Consider the following 20698-nt stretch of genomic DNA (forward strand, 5'->3'; position numbering starts at 1 on the left):
AGAGGGCGTGAATATTGTTCATGACGGCATTCAGTTATTACTGGATAGAATCATCAGGGACATTGAACCTGGTGACTTTGTACAGTTAAGACTTGAAGGTGGCGATACTCTAGACCCTATTTTCGCTACAAAACAGACCAGGGAAGATTTTAATTCTGAATCTTTTTTAAATGCTGTTGCCCGCACACTTCAAAGTAACGCTGAATGCATAGCAACCAATTCGCTAAAGCTAGTCGTCACCATCATTAAAAACCGACGCGGTGGTGTAAAACAAAAAAGGCGGTTGAAATCTATAGCGAGCAGTCAGATCATTAAACAAAAAAGGCAATGGCTGTATGATTTTAACAATTACACGACAAATCTGTGTTTGGCTGCTAGTGTGTGCGCCCTGATGGACGACACGGATCTCGCTGATGCTGTTTTACTGAGCCGCTCTAAAAACATACACACAGCACTGGGCATCCCTGATGATCGATTAGTGAGTTTTAGCAACATCCCGGCATTTGAAAAATATTTGGGGTCACCATTAAAGTACTGTACTATAGTCAGGGTGATTGGCGTTACTTTCAGAGCGACAATACAGCTAATGGTAAAACCGTATTCATATTGTTCCATGATAATCACTACTACGGTATCAAAAATATGAAGGGTTTTATCGGCGCTGATTACTTTTGTGAGCTATGCAATTCAGTGTTTCATCACAAGAACAAGCATTCCTGTCAGTATTTTTGTAAAGCCTGTCAGAGAGAGGATTGTGTAGAAAGCAGTGTCGCCCAACAGCCCCGGTGCCCTGTTTGCAGGGCTTATTGCCGCTCGAGCGAGTGCCTAGATTATCACACACAATTTGCTGTAGGCGATCCAGCAATCTGCAGGCTTAAAACATTTTGTGATAAATGCAACCGTTTTGTTCTCAGAAATAGCGAAACTGAGCATAGATGTAATGGTTTGCGCTGTCCTGTATGTCGTAGACATATAAATAAATTCGATGCCCATCTTTGTTACATGCGGAAGTATGTAGCACAGGATGAGTCAGATTGTTATATCTTTTATGATTTTGAATGTATGCAGGAGACAGGCACGCACATCCCGAATTACATTTATGCTACAACGCTGTATGGTCACCCCTCCTGGGAGATTGGGGGGGATACCTGTACCCATGACTTTGTACAGTTCTTTACAAGCGGCAAATTTTCAGATCATACATTTATTGCCCACAATGGCGGTAGATACGACTCATACTTTATTGTTAAGGAGCTGATTTCTGAAAAACTACAGGTACAGTTGATAACCCAAGGTGGCCGTCTCTTGTGTGTGACGCTACCCGATCTGTCTATAAGGTTCATAGACTCTCTAAATTTTATCCCCATGAAACTCAGTAAATTACCACAGGCCATGGGCTTTTCAGGAGGCAAAGGCCATTTTCCACACTTTTTTAATACCAGAGAAAACCAAAATTATGTAGGCCCCATACCAGATGTAAAATATTATGGGGTAGAGTACATGTCACCTGGTGAGAAGTCAGAGTTCCTGGAGTGCTATGCGACACAGGTAAATACAACTTTTGACTTCAAGGCTGAGCTAAAATCTTATTGCAAACAAGATGTTGAAATTCTGAGACACGTCTGCGAGATCTATAGAGAGCGTATTATGCAAATGACACAGAAAAATGTCAAAAAATACTGTAAGCGTCAAAAGCAAACGATTGTAGTGAGCAGATGTGTTGATCCTCTTCAGCTCATCACCCTGGCCTCGGTGTGTATGGCAATGTACCGATTTAAATTTCTTCCAAAAAAGACCATCGCCATTTTGCCAGGCGATAATTCTCACAAGACAAAAAAGCGCTACTCGTCACCCGCTATACAGTGGCTCATGTATGTAGCCCACTCCGAGAACATCGACATACAGCACGCTTTGAGAGGCGGTGAAACACAGGTCGGGAAATATTTTCTAGATGGTTATGCCTATGTTAACGGCCAACACATAGCCTTTGAATTTCAGGGTTGTTTTTACCACGGGTGTCCCATGTGCTATAATGAAAATGACACGAATAAGGTCACAAACATGTCCTATAGCCAGTTATATTACACCTGTTTAGCTAAAAAGCGTTACTTACAGTGCTGCGGGTACACAGTGAGAGTGATGTGGGAGCATGCGTGGAATGAAATGGTTGAAAATGATCCGAACCTTCAAACATTTCTCCACCAGATGGAATTACCCGTTCCTTTAGACCCCCGTGATGCGCTTTATGTCGGCCGAACTAACGCCATTAAGCTCTATCACCATCTGGAAGAAGGAGAGACTTTACATTACAATGATTTCACCAGTTTGTACCCCTTTGTAAACAAAACTAAAACATACCCTGTAGGCCATCCAGACATCATCTATGACAATTTTGGATTCATTAAAAAATACTTTGGCATTGCTAAAGTCAAGGTCTACCCACCGAGAGATTTATTTTTTCCAGTTCTACCGGTAAAACTCAACAAAAAATTATTGTTTCCCCTTTGCTACACTTGCGCTGTAAATTCCCAGGCAGGTGTTTGTGCTCATAGTGATGAAGAACGTGCCCTGACAGGCACCTGGTGCACTATAGAGCTCGAGATGGCGATAGAAAAAGGGTATCGGATCGCGCACATCTATGAAATATGGCATTTTCCTAAAACCACTGACGAACTGTTTGCTCCCTACATTAAATTACATCTTAGGGATAAGTAGGAAGCCTCTGGTTACCTCAGCTGGTGCACTGATGAGGACAAGAAAAGGCAGTAAAAAGAAAGTGTCCAAAAGAAGGTGTCCAATTACGGCCTGAAAATATAGCTGTCAATCCTGCTAAGAGACAGATCTCCAAGCTTTTCTTAAATTCTTTATGGGGAAAGTTTGCTCAGAGATCTAATTTATCATGTACCAGCATTGTTAGGGAGCCAGATGAGCTTTTTAAGTATTTGTTCCTGCCTTACTATGACATCTCGATGTTACATTTCCTTGATGATGACACCGCAACCATTAACTGGAAATACGCAAAAGGCCACCACACACTCAACAAAAACACAAACATTTTTATAGCATGTTTTACAACAGCGTATGCCCGGTTAGAGCTCTATTCGCTGCTGGACTGGCTGCAGGAGAGGTGCCTTTATCACGACACAGATTCAGTTATTTTTGTACAGCGAGATGGTGAGTGGCAGCCGCCTTTAGGTGATTACCTGGGGGAACTGACCAGTGAAATACCCGATGGTACACACATCATAGAATTTGTATCCGCGGGCCCCAAAACTTACGGATACAAACTCAACACCGGTAAAACTGTCTTAAAAGTTAAGGGGATAACACTAAATGTCGGTAACTCTCAATCTATTAATTTCAACAGTCTAAAAGATCTAGTTCTGGACTACCTGCGCAATTCTGACACAGATACACAGAAACGTATTGTCGTACAGCAACCGTCCATTGTGAGAAATAAAAAGTGTTGGGAGATTGAAACGAGGCCATTACGCAAAACACAAAAGTGCGTTTACACAAAGCGGCGACTAATTGACGATTTTACCACCCTGCCTTTTGGCTATTAGTCGCGTATTGTGGTGATGGATACACGCCTGCAACACCCATTCTCATGCATTCTAGCAGGACCGTCTAATTCTGGAAAGAGCTATTTTGTAAAACAGATGCTATATAATATTGAAACTAATTTTTCTCAGAAACCTGATAATATTGTTTGGTTTTATTCGTGTTGGCAGAAACTATATGATGAAATCTCTCTCTCTTTTCCCCACGCCAGATTTGTGGAGGGTCTGCCGAATACATTCGTAGATGACAAATTATTCCCGCCAGAGAAGGTGAATTTGGCTATTGTTGATGATCTCATGGAGAGTGCTAGTGAAAATTGTGAGATAGAAAAAGCCTTTACCAAGTATGTGCACCACAGAAATCTCAGCATTTTCTACCTGGTACAAAACATATTTTGTCAGGGTAAGAAAAGCCGTACGATAAATTTAAACACAAAGTACATGGTGCTTTTTAATAACCCCCGAGATAAATTGCAAATTTTAACTCTAGCTCGTCAGATGTACCCCAGAAAAACATGTTTTTTCCTAGAAGCTTTTGAGGATGCCACGCGGGAGCCTTATGGGTATTTGCTTGTAGATTTGAGAGCTAATACCCCTGAGGATCTTCGCTTAAGGACCGGATTGTTTCCACCAGTGTTGCCTGCTGTCTATGTTCAAAAGAAAAACACTTCTAAAAAGTGAATTTTACCCAGGTATCAGACATTCTACACTGTGTGCGTTGTGCTGTAAAGATGTCTGAGAGACTCCGGCGTAACTGGGCTCTCTTAAAAACTCTGGTGAAAGCAACCCCAGCTGCCCGAAAGTCTATTTTGCGCAATGCAAGCAATGATTTAATTACAGCCATAGGGGAGATTGCTTTAAACATCTTAAAAGGCAGGATTCCACTGAAAGAGCGTCAAAAAGGCATATTAAAGAAGTGGCGTAAAGCTATAAGAACCCTGAGCGACAGATCTCAGCCCATAAAGAAAAAGAAGCGGCTACTAAAGCAGGCCGGCGGGATTATCGGCCCTCTTTTAGCTTTTGCAATCCCTATAATAACAAGTCTGCTCGCAGAAAGATAATGGAGCATACAGAGAAAATGTATCTAGTCCGCAAACAGGAGCTAGACAAACTAAGACCCGGTGCTACAGATAACATACGCGACAGCGTTATTCGACGCCTTGATGGTGAAATTAGCGACATTTTACAACGTCGCGACATTCCCGATGATGTGAAAAAAAAAAATGTATAATGTAAAATGTATAGCTCCGTGCTACAGCGCTACTTGGTACATACAAGGCACAGCTCAAAAGAAGTAACGGCTTTAAATCTTGTTAGCACTCCTGATCCTGGTCAGCAACAATTGGCAAATACCGACTCTGATAAAAATCAAGAGATCGCTGAAATTGTCAGCCATATAAACCAAAGATATAAAAAGAATGCTGAATTTTTACTAAACAGGTTACTGCAGAATAGAAATGTTACAGCCTGGAATAATAAAGCTGAATTTATTTTCAAAGGATCCGTAATACCAGGGTCTAACTTACTGGATTTGGTACGTAGTACAACGCAGAGTCATGCTCTGACCGGCAGAAATTTACCGCCGGGTTGGGATTCATTTATGCAGGCTATGGCCGAACTGAATATACCGTCTACAGTTGTTGGTAACCCCACTACTAGGAAGCCTTTAGATGAATTAAAAATTTCCAGCAGTGAGACACACGCTGTATCTACGCTGCAGAAGCTAACCCCGCTGCCACGTACAATTCAATCTTTACATTCCCCGTCATTAGGTACCACACGCGGAACTCTGCGACCTAAAAAAAGGTCTCTACCGATGCTACAAACCATGTGGCTCACGATGTAAAGAATGTACTGGATAAATGCTGTACATGGCTTGTAACACTATATTATTTATTTTGTAAGAAGTGTAATGATGTATGTTCGCTGTACTTGTGATACTATTTATTTTGTACGAAGTGTGTTGATGTATGATCACTGTACTATTTAATGTGTTTGCTTTTATACTCTGTAAGAATTTTATAGTATTGAAATGTCTTTGAGATGTATTTATTTTACAATAAAATCTTTTAAATTTTTACAATATCGTGTCTTTGCTTTTTATAAACGTATAAAACACAGCACTTCATACTTGCAGGTGTTGTAATATGGTCACATACATAATTCTTGTACGATTTTAATTAAGTAACGATGGACAGTCTGCAGCTTACAGCGATACTGAAGGCCGATAATTATACATCTGTGTTTGCACATCTATCTGGGGCCCCAGAAGGGAAGAAACATCCGTGGGGCCCACCATATCCCACCATAACTCATAACACACACAGCTGCTTGTTGTATGTGAACCAGAATTGCAGGCCCCAGAAGTCACAGCATCCGTGGGGCCCACCATATCCCACCATAACTCATAACACACAGCTGCTTGTTGTATGTGAACCGGAATTGCAGACAGTTTTGCTGTGTTGATTGATGGGCCATTAGCTGCACGGACACATCTGTTTGTGTTTATGTAAGAAATAGTTCTTGTCCCTGGCTTTCACATAACCGTCTGCACTATTCACTATATGTGTTCATTGATAATGAAACACATCTTACAGAATAATCCCAAACCAGCTACATATAAAACGAAAAAATCTAATATTAAATAAAACACAATGCCCTGATTACAGAATAATCTCACAGCAGTTACATATAAAAATGAAAAATCTAATATAAAGGCAATACTGGGATAATAATAACACCAACAAATTAACATTATCAAACTATATCAAAAGGGGAGAGCAGACACACAGGGAACAGATGCTGACAGCTGGCAGCCAGGGAGGGGAGGGGTTACACACTTTTGATACACTTTGATAGGGGTGGGTCCACCTGTCAAATTGAGTTTGACGAAACCACCCGATGCTACACTACTATTGTTAAGTATATAATTCCACATGTGTTAATTCATAGTTTTGATACCTTCAGTGTGAGTGTACAATTTTCATACTCATGAAAATACAGAAAAATCTTTAAATGAGAAGGTGTGTCCAAACTTTTGGTCTGTACTGTATAATGATGGCCCCAGTTCTCCCCAAATATCTAGAATGGATGACCCCAGTTCTCCCCATATATACAGTAGGATGGCCCCAGTTCTCCCCCATATTTTTCTCTTCCGGTCCGCAGAGCGGCATGAGGCAATAATGGCATCGCCTGAGTGAGCACACTGAAGTCTCAGGAAGCTGCGGTCTGCAGCTTATGAGACACACCAGGGTTTCCACTAGGAATTTCAGGGCCCTACACTGGCAACATTTTCGGGTTCCCTTGAGACTCCGCCCAGGCTCCACACCAGCTCCACCTCCACTGTCCCACTGCTCATTCTTGGAAAAACTCAACTTCTCCACCACATCCTCACCGATCAGATATTAACAGTTCCCATCAAACACCAGATCACATTAATAACCAGCAGTTTTTGTTCTGTCCAAAAGAATTTTTAAGTTGACACCACGACACGGTAGACTCTTTTGGCCGGGCCGTACTCTACTCTAAACTATTAAAAATAAATATATTTTTATGGATTTTTCTTTAAGGGAATGAGTGACATACATTTACATTTTGTTTTAAACAACCATAAATACCACATACAGTACAAGGGACAAATATCGTCACACCATGACCAGACCACACATTACCACCACAGTGACCGAATAATACCACATACAAAGAACAAATACCGCCACACCATGACCAGACCACATATTACCACCACATAGTGACTGAATAATACCACTTACAAGGAACAAATATAGTGATGAGCGAGTATACTCGTTACTCAAGATTTCCCGAGCACGCTCAGGTGTCCTCCGAGTATTTTTTAGTACACGGAGATTTAGTTTTTCTTGCCGCAGCTGAATGATTTACATCTGTTAGCCAGCATAAGTACATGTGGTGGTTGCCTGGTTGCTAGGGAATCCCCACATGTACTTATGCTGGCTAAGAGATGTAAATCATTCAGCTGCGGCGATGAAAACTAAATCTCCGAGCACTAAAAAATACTCGGAGGACACCCGAGCGTGCTTGGGAAATCTCGAGTAACGAGCATGCTCGCTCATCACTAAACAAATACCAATGCACCATGTCCAGACCACATATTACCACATGATGACCAATAATACCACATACAAGGAACAAATACCGCCACACCATAACCAGACCACATATTACCACCACATAGTGACTGAATACTACAATACTGATCATTAATTTAAAAAAACACGCAATACTAAGTGCTATTGTATACAGGAACTCTGTATTTACTGTCAGTGTACAGGTAATACAGTGATCACTGGTGACATTATACACAGGAGCTTTGTATATAGTGTCAGTGTACAGGTAATACAGGGATCACCAGTGCCAGTGACATTATACACAGGAGCTCTGTATATAGTATACAGTGTATAGTGTCAGTGTATAGGTAACACACTGACTCACCAGTGACGTCTGTAGCTGAAGTCCTTCATCTTTGCTTTTCTCATTCATGCAGCACAGACCGCCGTCGCTTCTTCCAGCCAGGATTCGCCTCTGCATAAAAAAACACAGTTACATAGAGCACAGCTTCCAGAGCACATTCCCCACTTTTTCCCTTTCTTCTACACTACACATCTGAATACAGAGGTCCACTCAAAGCAATATATAATTGGTTATTATGCAAACTCATAGATTGCAAGCTTACGAGTCCCCCATCATGTGCAGTCCCCCTTACCTCCCACTTCATGTGCAGTCCCCCTTACCCCCACATGTGCAGCCCAACTCCCCCACTTCATCATGTGCAGCCCAACTCCTCCTTCATCATGTGCAGTCCTCCTTATGTTTAATCTGGTTTTTATTGAAAAGAACTTCAAAACAAACAAGGAACAAAGGATTCAACAACATAAAAAGTATTGAGTACAAAAAGAAACCTCATATACAACTGTATATCAAGACCTGTAACCAACAAGTCCCGAAATAGTATAACTTTCAGGTCAAAATCATTTTCAATCAAGTCCAACAAGATCTGAATAGAAAAAAAAATCCATGGCGGATGTAGGTATCCCCTATCCAGGGAGACTGTAGGACCTTTGGTGATACATATGAGGTTTCCTCTGAAAGAGAGTGACCCAAACAAGAGGAGCTAGGTCACTCCAAGTAATAATGGTATAAACACGAACGGAAAGAATGAAACTAAGAAGAGGAATATGAGGGAGAAGAGAGGATAAAAAAAAGGGGGGGAGAGGGAGGAACCATGGAGTCTGATATAGAAGGGGGCAACTTGCACCCCTATAATAACGTCCATCTAACCCGTATTGTTCAATCTATCTTCCTTATAGCTTAGAAAAGAGGGATTGAAAGTCCTGAGAGTCCATAAACAAAATCCAAGGACTCCAGACCTGCAGATATTTCTCCATTGAACCGTTAACCTCAGCAGACAATTCCTCCATACTTTGAAGGCTGGTCATCTCCTTGACCCATTCAGACACACTAGGAGATTGGGAGGTTTTCCAATGTCTCGGGATCACAGTGCGCGCAGCAGTTAAGCAGAATCTTAGGAGCCCCTTTTTCTGGAAGCGAAACGAGCCCGGGAGGATAGATAATAAAGCCACCTGGGGGGAGTTGGTCACCAAATGACCACTAATGGCTTGATAAGCGGAAAAGACAGAATCCCAAAATGGCTTAATAAGCTTACATCCCCACCAAATGTGTAGCATGGTACCTCTCTCTACTCCACAACGCCAGCACCTATCGGAGACTGAGGGAAAAGCGGCGTGTAAGACATCAGGACAGCGATACCACCTGGTGAGAATTTTGTAATTCTTTTCCCGTGCGGCACAGGCAATAATTTATGTGAATATACGAACACCTTCCTCCACTCTGCCTCCAATATGGCAACTCCCTACTCACCCCACCACCTCTCCACTTACTTGGGGAACTTGTCTTTGGTATTTTGGTTCAAAAGAGCATATATTAAGGAGACAACATGTGCAGGCGGCGACCCCAACAGGAAAAGCTTTTCAAACGGCGTAGGAAGGGAGGAGTATGAGCCTGCGCCCTCTGGAGACGAGAGGAAGGATTTTAGTTGGAGGTATTCCAACCAATCAGAAGGGCCCCCTCCCTCTAACGGCTGCACTGATTCAAAAGCAGGCATGGCCAAACCCTTGAGGACATGAAAGCATCTCGTATTGTCCCCTCTCTCCCACCCAAGAAAAAGATCCCTCTCCACCCCCGGGGGAAACTCCGGATTAGGGAAGAGAGGCATAAGCGGTCCACTGCCTAAGGACAGAGAGCCTCTGCGGGTCTCCAGATCCCATCCTCTAAGTGTATCTTTAAGGAGGTCAGCTTCAGAACTGTGCAGTCCTCCTTAATCCCCAAATTCCATCATGTGCGGCCCCACTCCCCTTCATCATGTGCAGCCTCCTTTAACCCCCAAACTCCATCATGTGCGGCCCCACTCCCCTTCATCATGTGCATTCTCCTTAACCCCCAAATTCCATCATGTGCAGCCTCCTTTAACCCCCAAATTCCATCATGTGCAGCCTCCATTAACCCCCCAAATTCCATCATGTGCAGCCTCTTTAACCCCCCAATTTCCATCATGTGCAGCCTCCTTTAACCCTCCAAATTCCATCATGTGCAGCCTCATTTAACCCCCCAAATTCCATCATGTGCAGCCTCCTTTAACCCCCAAATTCAATCATGTGCAGCCTCCTTTAACCCCCCCAAATTCCATCATGAGAAGCCTCCTTTAACCCCCAATTTCCATCATGTGCAGCCTCCTTTACCCCCCAAATTCCATAAAGTGCAGCCTCCTTTAACCCCCCAAATTCCATCATGTGCAGCCCGACTCCCCTCATCATGTGCAGCCTCCTGTAACCCCCAAATTCCATCATGTGCGGCCCCACTCCCTTTCATCATGTGCAGTCTCCATAACCCCCAAATTCCATCATGTGCGGCCCCACTCCCTTTCATCATGTGCAGCCTCCTTTAACCCCATATTTCATCATGTGCAGCCTCCTTTAACCCCCCAAATTCCATCATGAGCACCTCCTTTAACCCCCCAAATTCCATCATGTGCAGCCTCCTTTAACCCCTCAAATTCCATCATGTGCAGCCTCCTTTAACCCCCCAAATTCCATCATGAGCAGCCTCCTTTAACCCCCCAAATTCCATCATGTGCAGCCTCCTTTAACCCCCCAAATTCCATCATGAGCAGCCTCCTTTAACCCCCCAAATTCCATCATGAGCAGCCTCCTTTACCCCCAAATTCCATCATGTGCAGCCTCCTTTAACCTCCCAAATTCCATCATGAGCAGCCTCCTTTAACTCTCCAAATTCCATCATGAGCAGCCTCCTTTAACCCGCCCCAAATTTCATCATGTGCAGTCCTCCTTTCACCCCTCCCCACTTCTTCATTTGCAGTTACCCACCATTTAATTAAAAAAAAAAGCGCCTCTCTGCTTCTAGCGTCCTGGTCGGGACATGTCGGCGCGTGCGCGATGACGTCATTGCGCACGCCCGACACCTGACCCGGAAGCATAGAGAGAACATGAAGGGAGCAGGAGCTGTGCAGCCATTAAGGTGACAGCCACGCACAGCTCCCGGCCCCGGCGTGGACGTGTGCGCCGACTGTGACTGCTGCCAGCCGCGTCACAGTGCAGCGCACATGGCCGCGCACAATTTGATGTGCGGCTGTACAGCCACCACCAGGCGGCCGGCCCTGAGCTGCTGCTGGGGGAGTGGCCCGGGGGGCATTTACATCTTTGCCACCCGGCCCAGCCCGCCCCTGAAAAGCGGCAACACATAAAAAAATGATATAAATGAGGTATCGCTGTAATCGTACTGACCCGAAGAATAAAACTGCTTTATCCATTTTACCAAATGCGGAATGGTATAAACGCCTCCCCCAAAACAAATAAATGAACAGCTGGTTTTTGGTCATTCTGCCTCACAAAAATCTGAATAAAAAACGATCAAAAAATGTCACGTGCCCGAAAATGTTACCAATAAAAACGTCAACTCGTCCAGCAAAAAACAAGACCTCACATGACTCTGTGGACCAAAATATGGAAAAATTATAGCTCTCAAAATGTGGTAACGCAAAAAATATTTTTTGCAATAAAAAGCATCTTTCAGTGTGTGACGGCTGCCAATTATAAAAATCCACTAAAAAACCCGCTATAAAAGTAAATCAAACCCCCTTCATCACCCCCTTAGTTAGGGAAAAATTTTAAAAAATTATTCATTTCCATTTTCCCATTAGGGTTAGGGTATGGCTCCACGGTCCGGAGGGGCGGCGGTATCGCCGCAGCGGCGAAGCCGCTTGGCGCTAAGCCCCGCCCCCTTTCTGGGACGCGATGGTGCCGGATGTGTACAGTACACATCCGGGATCATCGCACCCCTCGCCATAGGGCCCTGTGATATGCCTTGCGGGGACGCTGCGTCCCCGCAAGGTGTACGGACATGCTGCGATCTGAAAAGACGCGCAGCATGTCCGGAGTCGCAGGGCCGCCGCGTGCGGGTTTCCACGCATAGTGGAGACGGGATTTCATAAAATCCCCTCCACTATGCTGGAACATCTGGACGCTGCTTGTTTGACGCTGCAGCGTCAAACAAGCAGCGTTTACTTACCGTGGAAACATACCCTAAGTGTTAGGGCTAGGGTTATGGTTGGGGCTGGGGTTAAAGGGAAGGTGCCACCAGTTTTCTTGTATTTTTTTTTTTGTGAAATTAAGCTTAAAATAGTAAATAAAATGTACTAATGCAATGTGTGCCCTGTTTGCAAACATTTCTATATGAAAAATATTATATATTTTCTTACAAATATACATATTTACCACTAGGGGGAGCATTTTCCATTTTAGACCTCAAGCAGCTATAGTGGGACTTACCAGCTTTACTGTTAGCTGGAAAATTGGGGCAGTAACTGCTGACATCACCATTTCCCTCCCCTTTTGGGTGATCTAATATCCCTGGGGCAGAATGAAGAGCAGCATCACAGGGCAGCGCCATTTTGTGTGTGACTGCTCTGTGATCTGCTATCACCAGCAGTTACTGCATCAGAAACACAGCTTGTTTACAGAAGAGCAGAAGAGAGTGGGCTCAGCAGCATGGTGGACTGGAGGAAGAGTGAAGTGGTGTGTGTGTGTTAGTGATGTGTCGTTCGTGAACGAGCCAATACAAAGAGCCGGCTCCCTGCTGTGAATGAAAGGAGTCGGCTCTGCAGCATGAGTGAGCCGAGTCTTTTTTTTTTTTTTCTTTCTTGTCTGGGCCTGGCAGCTTCTCAGATTCAGCCAGTGAAGTGTGACTGTGACTCATGTGGGAGGAGCAGACAGCAGAGAGGTGGAGTGGAGTCTGTGGACTGTAACTAAATGCATGTGAGTTACCATGTGACCCAAATAAAGGTGCAATATTACACTGGCTGGAGTGGCTTCCTCCCTGGTATGTGACTGTGTAGGAGGAATGACAAATTGTATGTTCATCATCATCATCTGCAATGACCTGTGAGTTACCTTTTGTCCCAAATAAAGATACACTTTACTGTGGCCTCATCCATGGCATATATACATATATGGTACTAGATGGTGGCCCGATTCTAACGCATAGGGTATTCTAGAATATGCATGTCCACGTAGTATATTGCCCAGCCACATAGTATATTGCCCAGCCACGTAGTATATTGCCCAGCCACGTAGTATATTGCCCAGTCACGTAGTATATTGCCCAGCCACGTAGTATATTGCGCAGTCACGTAGTATATTGCCCAGCCACGTAGTATATTGCCCAGCCACGTAGTATATTGCACAGCCCACGTAGTATATTGCACAGCCATGTAGTATATTGCCCAGCCACGTAGTATATTGCCCAGTCACGTAGTATATTGCCCAGTCACGTAGTATATTGCCCAGTCACGTAGTATATTGCCCAGTCACGTAGTATATTGCCCAGTTACGTAGTATATTGCCCAGCCACGTAGTATATTGCCCAGTCACGTAGTATATTGCCCAGTGACGTAGTATATTGCCCAGCCACGTAGTATATTGCCCAGCCACATAGTATATTGCCCAGCCCACATAGTATATTGCCCAGCCACGTAGTATATTGCCCAGCGATGTAGTATATTGCCCAGTGACGTAGTATGTGCCGGTCGTTGATTGGTCGTGGCTGTCTGTACAGCCTCTCCAGGGGGTCTGTACGGCGTCTCCGGGGTCTGTACGGCCTGCCGGGGGTCTTTGTGTCTGTGCAGGCATCGTCCGATGGGACTACAAGTCCCATCAGACGATGCCTGCTACACTGACAGTGATTGACACATTAGCCAATGATGGGACAGTAGTTGTCCCATCATGCGGCTAATGTGTTGAATATATAAAAAAAAAAATACTCCATACATACTCCATACATACTACCTACATACTACATACACACATACTACATTCATACTCCATACATACAGTACATTCATACATTACATGCATGACATACATATAGACATACAGTACACATAACATAGAGTATATACTCACCGTTACTTGTCACTTTGTTCCCTGAAGCCAGTGTCATCTGTAAAAAATATGAAAAAAACAAACAACCAATATACTCCCTGTCTGCAGAAATCCACGAGTGTCCCACGACGATCTCCCGTGGAGAGCAGCAGCATCAGATAAAAAACCGGATCCGGCGGGAAAAACCGGATCCGGCGGAAAAAAACGGATCTGACGAAAAAATACCGGATCCGGCGACAAAAAACCGGATCTGATGAAAAAAAAACGGATCCGGCGACAAAAAACGAATCCGGCGGAAAAAAAATGGATCCGGCGGAAAAAAAACGGATCCGTCGGAAAAAAATGGATCCGGCGGGGAAAAAACGGATCCGGCGGGAAAAAAACAGATCCGGTGGGAAAAAAACGGATCCGGTGGAAAAACGGATCCGGCGAAAAAAAAAAGGATCCGGCGGGAAAAAATGGATCCGGCGGAAAAAACCAGATCTGGCGGAAAAAAACCAGCATGCGCTGCCAAAACTCCGCCCCCTCCTTCCAGACTTCAGAATGGGCAGCAGATGTGTTGAAAAACTGCATCCGCTGCCCACGTCGGGCACAAATTTCACAACGTGCGTCGGCCCCGTACCGACGCAAGTGTGAAAGAGGCCTTTTTGAGCGTTGAATTAAAAAAAATAAATTAAAAAAAAGAAAAAACCGGCGTGGGCTCCCGTGCAATTTTCTGCGCCAGAGGGGGAAAGCCGACGGCCGGGGGCCAATATTTGTAGCCTGCTATGAATATCAGCCCACAGCTGTCTGCGTAGCCTTTACTGGCTATTAAAATAGGGGGACCGCAAAAAAAAAAAAAAATTACGTGGGGTCCCCCTATATTTTATAGCCAGAAAGGCTACGCAGGCAGCTGCGGGCTGATATTCATAGCCTAGAGAGGGGCCATGGATATTGGGCCCCCCTGGCTACAAATACCAGTCCGCAGCCGCCCCGGAAATGGCGCATCTGTAAGATGCGCCAATTCTGGCACTTAGCCCCTCTCTTCCCCCTCCCGTGTAGCGGTGGGATATGGGGTAATAAAGGGTTAATGTCACCTTGCTATTGTAAGGTGACATTAAGCCAGGTTAATAACGGAGAGGCGTCAATAAGACACCTATCCGTTATTAATCCAATAGTAATAAAGGGTTAATAAAACACGCACACATTAGGAAAAAGTATTTTAATATTCTTCATTTAACCACACTTACCATACTTCAGCGCCTGCAAAAAACGTAAAATAATAAACCGCATACTACCTGTCCACCGTAGTCCAATTAATAACAAGTGTCCCACGACGATCTCCCCTATAGAACAGTGACATCGGGTGATGTCACTGCTCTATAGGACCCTCAGTGACACACTGACAGGAGACAATGGCTCCTGCAGTGCATCACTGAGAGGTTACCTTAGGACAAAGTCTCACTTTATGCCAATTGCTGCCTGGGAAAATTTCTCACACAGCAATGGCATAAAGTGAGACTAGGGACTTTTTTTTTACAGCGGCGGAGGAATACAGTGGTGGAAGGATACCTTCCTGCAGTCATTGTGTTCCTGGAGCCCCTGGAGAGCAGTCGCATTATCTGACGCTGCTGCTCTCCATGGGAGATCGTCGTGGGACATGCGTGGATTTCTGCGGACAGGGAGTATATTGGTTGTTTATTTTTTTCATATTTTTTACAGATGACACTGGCTTCGGGGAACAAAATGACAAGTAATGATGAGTATGTAATCTATGTTTAATGTACTGTATGTCTATATGTATGTATTGTATGAATGTACTGTATGGAGTATGTAGCATGTATGTATGTAGCATGTATGTATATAGCATGTATGTATGTAGCATGTATGTAGTATGTATGTAGCATGTATGTAGTATGTATGTATGTAGCATGTATGTAGTATGTATGTAGTATGTATGTAGCATGTATGTAGTATGTATGTAGCATGTATGTATGTAGCATGTATGTATGTAGCATGTATGAATGTAGCATGTATGTAGTATGTATGTAGTATGTATGTAGCATGTATGTATGTAGCATGTATGTATGTAGCATGTATGTATGTAGCATGTATGTAGTATGTATGCAGCATGCATGTATGTAGCATGTATGTAGCATGTATGTAGCATGTATGTAGCATGTATGCAGCATGTATGTAGCATGCATGCAGCATGTATGTAGCATGTATGCAGCATGTATGTAGCATGTATATAGCATGTATGTATGTAGCATGTATGTAGCATGTATGCAGCATGTATGTAGCATGTATGCAGAATGTATAGCATGTATGCAGCATGTATGTAGCATGTATGTAGCATGTAGTATGTATGTAGCATGTATGTAGCATGTATGTATGTAGCATGTATGCAGCATGTATGTAGCATGTATGTATTGAGTTTTTTTTTTTTTTTTTTTTTTCATTCAACACATTAGCCGGATGATGGGACTATTACTGTCCCATCATTGGCTACTGTGTCAATCACTGTCAGTGTAGCAGGCATCGTCTGATGGGACTTGTAGTCCCAATGGACGATGCTTGCACACACGCACAGAGACCCCCCCACGCCGCACAGAGAGGGAGAGCGACACAGGGGGAGAGAGCAGCTTACCGGAGATCTCCGGGACTGTGTGCAAGTGGGGAGGCGGAGACATAGCAGGAAAAGCACCCAGGGAGGGCAGCGTGTGAGAGCAGAGGATGTCTGCTCAGAACGTGCAGTGCTTGGAGTACAGGACAGGAGCAGGGAGGTAAATCACCCGCATTCCTCACTCTCCGGCTCCAGTCAGCGCTTCTGTCCTGCAGCGATAGAGAGCAAGTGGAGCTGGGCAGATAGCACTGGGCTATAGTAAAATGGCTGCTAGTCACACCTACAGCAGTGAGTTGTGCAGCCCACAGAGGCGTGCCCAGCTCACTGCTAATGTGGCTGCAATGTTATAGATAGGGTCAGCGCCAGTCTATTATCTCCTATGTCCATGGGGTGCCGTAAAATGACACTGCTAGTGTCGTGCTACTGCTGTGAAACCAAGATGTCAGCCCCCAGTTCCTTCTTTCTATTGGTATAACACACAAAATCTGTTTTACATGCATTCAAATCTTGGTTATAACAGCATGTTATGCTACATTACATTGATTAATGAATGATCTACAAACGCGGTACCTTACCTTTAAGGCTACAGTTAGGGTTGGGGCTAAAGTTAGGGTTAGGGTTTGGATTACATTTACGGTTGGGAATAGGGTTGGGATTAGGGTTAGGGGTGTGTCAGGGTTAGGGGTGTGGTTAGAGTTACCGTTGGGATTAGGGTTAGGGATGTGTTTGGATAAGAGTTTCAGTTATAATTGGGGGGTTTCCACTGTTTAGGCACATCAGGGGCTCTCCAAACGCGACATGGCATCCTATCTCAATTCCAGCCAATTCTGCGCTGAAAAAGTAAAACAGTGCTCCTTCCCTTCCGAGCTCTCCCGTGCGCCCAAACAGGGGTTTACTCCAACATTTGGGGGATCAGCGTACTCAGGACACTTTGGACAACAACTTTTGGGGTCCAATTTCTCCTGTTACCCTTGGGAAAATACAAAACTGGGGGCTAAAAAATAATTTTTGTAAAAAAAAAAGATTTTTTATTTTCACGGCTCTGCGTTATAAACTGTAGTGAAACACTTGGGGGTTCAAAGTTCTCACAACACATCTAGATAAGTTCTTTGGGGGGGGTCTAATTTCCATTATGGGGTCACTTGTGGGGGGTTTCTACTGTTTAGGTACATTAGGGGCTCTGCGAACGCAATGTGACGCCTGCAGACCAATCCATCTAAGTCTGCATTCCAAATGACGCTCCTTACCTTCCGAGCTTTGCCATGCACTCAAACGGTGGTTCCCCCCCCACATATGGGGTATCAGCGTACTCAGGACAAATTGGACAACTTTTGGGGTCCAATTTCAACTGTTACCCTTGGAAAAATACAAAACTGGGGGATAAAAAATAATTTTTGTGGAAAAAAAAAGAATTTTTACTTTCACGGCTCTGCATTATAAACTGTAGTGAAACACTTGGGGGTTCAAAGCTCTCACAACACATCTAGATGAGTTCCTTAGGGGGTCTACTTTCCAAAATGGTGTCACTTGTGGAGGGTTTCAATGCTTAGGCACATCAGTGGCTCTCTAAAAGCAATATGCGTCCCATCTCAATTCCACTCAATTTTGCATTGAAAAGTCAAATGGCGCTCCTTCCCTTTTGAGCTCTGCCATGCGCCCAAACAGTGGTTTACCCCCACATATGGGGTATCAGCGTACTCAGGACAAATTGTACAACGACTTTTGGGGTCCAATTTCTTCTTTTACCCTTGGGAAAATAAAAAATTTGGGGCGTAAAAATCATTTTTGTGAAAAAATATGATTTTTTATTTTTACGGCTCTGCATTATAAACTTCTGTGAATCACTTAATGGGTCAAAGTGCTCACCACACATCTAGATAAGTTCCTTAGGGGATCTACTTTCCAAAATGGTGTCACTTGTGGGGGGTTTCAATGTTTAGGCACATCAGGGGCTCTCCAAACGCAACATGGCGTCCCATCTCAATTCCAGTCAATTTTGCATTGAAAAGTCAAATGGCGCTCCTTCGCTTCTGAGCTCTGCCATGCGCCCAAACAGTGGTTTACCCCCACATATCGGGTATCGGCATACTGAGGACAAATTGTACAACAACTTTTGGGGTCCATTTTCTCCTGTTACCCTTGGTAAAATAAAACAAATTGGAGCTGAAGTAAATTTTTTGTGAAAAAAAGTTAAATGTTAATTTTTATTTAAACATTCCAAAAATTCCTGTAAAACACCTGAAGGGTTAATAAACTTCTTGAATGTGGTTTTGAGAACCTTGAGGGGTGCAGTTTTTAGAATGGTTTCATACTTGGTTATTTTCTATCATATAGACCCCTCAAAATGACTTCAAATGAGATGTGGTCCCTAAAAAAAAATGATATTGTAAAAATGAGAAATTGCTGGTTAACTTTTAACCCTTATAATTCCCTGACAAAAAAAAATTTTGGTTCCAAAATTGTGCTGCTGTAAAGTAGACATGTGGGAAATGTTAAGTATTTTGTGTGACATATCTCTGTGACTTAACTGCATAAAAATTCAAAGTTGGAAAATTGCGAAAATTTTCCAAAATTTCCGCCAAATTTCCATTTTTTTCAGAAATAAACGCAGGTAATATCAATTTTTTTTAACACTATCATGAAGTACAATATGTCTCAAGAAAACATTGTCAGAATCACCAGTATCCGTTGAAGTGTTTCAGAGTTATAACCTCATAAAGGGACAGTGGTCAGAATTGTGAAAAAATTGGCCTGGTCATTAACGTGCAAACCACCCTTAGGGGTAAAGGGGTTAAAACCCTCCTCTGGCGCCGGCACTTGGGAGCGGAGCGTGCAGCTCCATGTATTGCTACGCGACCGCACGCTCCGCTCTGGAGTGCCGGCGCCTGAGGAGGGTTTTAACCTGCGAGAGACAGCCGTATGTCTCGCAAGTGAAAAGGAGCCCCCACTGTGTGACTGGTGAGAAGTGGAGTTTTTCCAAGAGAGAGCTGTGGGACTGTGGACAGTTTGAGGGGTGGAGGCAGGGCTGGGGTGGAACCTAGGCAGAGTCTCAAGCGGCCCCGAAAATTTTTCCTGTATGCGGCCCCGAAATTCCTAGTGGCAGCCCTGTACCCACTCATTTGCCGTAGATGCTTTATGGTACCCGCTTTCATTTACCGCAGATGCGTTATTGTACCCGCTCTCATTTACCGCCGATGCGTTATTATACCCGCTGTCATTTACCGCAGATGCGTTATTGTACCCACATTTACCGCAGATGCGTTATTGTACCCGCTCTCATTTAAAGCAGTTGCGTATTGTACCCGCTCTCATTTAAAGCAGATGTGTTATTGTACCCACTCTCATTTACCGCAAATGCGTTATCGTACCCGCTCTCATTTACCGCAGATGTGTTATCGTACCCGCTCTCATTTACCGCAGATGCGTTATCGTACCCGCTCTCATTTACCGCAGATGCGTTATCGTACCCGCTCTCATTTACCGCAGATGCGTTATCGTACCCGCTCTCATTTACCGCAGCTGCGTTATTGTACCAGCTTTCATTTACCGCAGATGGTTAGTGTACTCGCTCTCATTTACCGCAGATGTGTTATTGTACCCACTCTCATTTACCACAGATGCGTTATTGTACCCGCTCTCATTTACCGCAGATGTGTTATTGTACCCACTCTCATTTACCACAGATGCGTTATTGTACCCGCTCTCATTTACCGCAGATGCGTTATTGTACCCACTCTCATTTACCGCAGATGCGTTATTGTACCCGCTCTCATTTACCGCAGATGCATTATTGTACCCACTCTCATTTACCGCATATGCGTTATTGTATCAGCTCTCATTTACCACAGATGCATTAGTGTACCCGCTCTCATTTACCGCAGATGCGTTATTGTCCTGCTCTCATTTACCGCAGATGCGTTATTGTACCAGCTCTCATTTACCACAGATGCATTAGTGTACCCGCTCTCATTTACCACAGATGCGTTATTGTACCCGCTCTCATATACCGCAGATGCATT

General features: G+C 44.1%; 1 long non-coding RNA gene across 1 annotated transcript in view; it reads right to left on the bottom strand.

The window, feature by feature from the left end:
- Positions 1-1103: 1103 nt before the first annotated feature.
- Positions 1104-20698, bottom strand: part of LOC143818185 (uncharacterized) — a 40374-nt gene continuing 20779 nt past the window's right edge. The window contains exons 2-4 of the long non-coding RNA XR_013224368.1: positions 8034-8123; positions 2114-2283; positions 1104-2027 (exon numbers count right to left, since the gene is read on the bottom strand). This is a non-coding gene — a long non-coding RNA (uncharacterized LOC143818185). The remainder of the gene's footprint in view (positions 2028-2113; positions 2284-8033; positions 8124-20698) is intronic.

The sequence above is a fragment of the Ranitomeya variabilis genome, chromosome 3 (genome assembly GCF_051348905.1).
Source record: "Ranitomeya variabilis isolate aRanVar5 chromosome 3, aRanVar5.hap1, whole genome shotgun sequence".
Lineage (NCBI taxonomy): Eukaryota > Metazoa > Chordata > Amphibia > Anura > Dendrobatidae > Ranitomeya > Ranitomeya variabilis.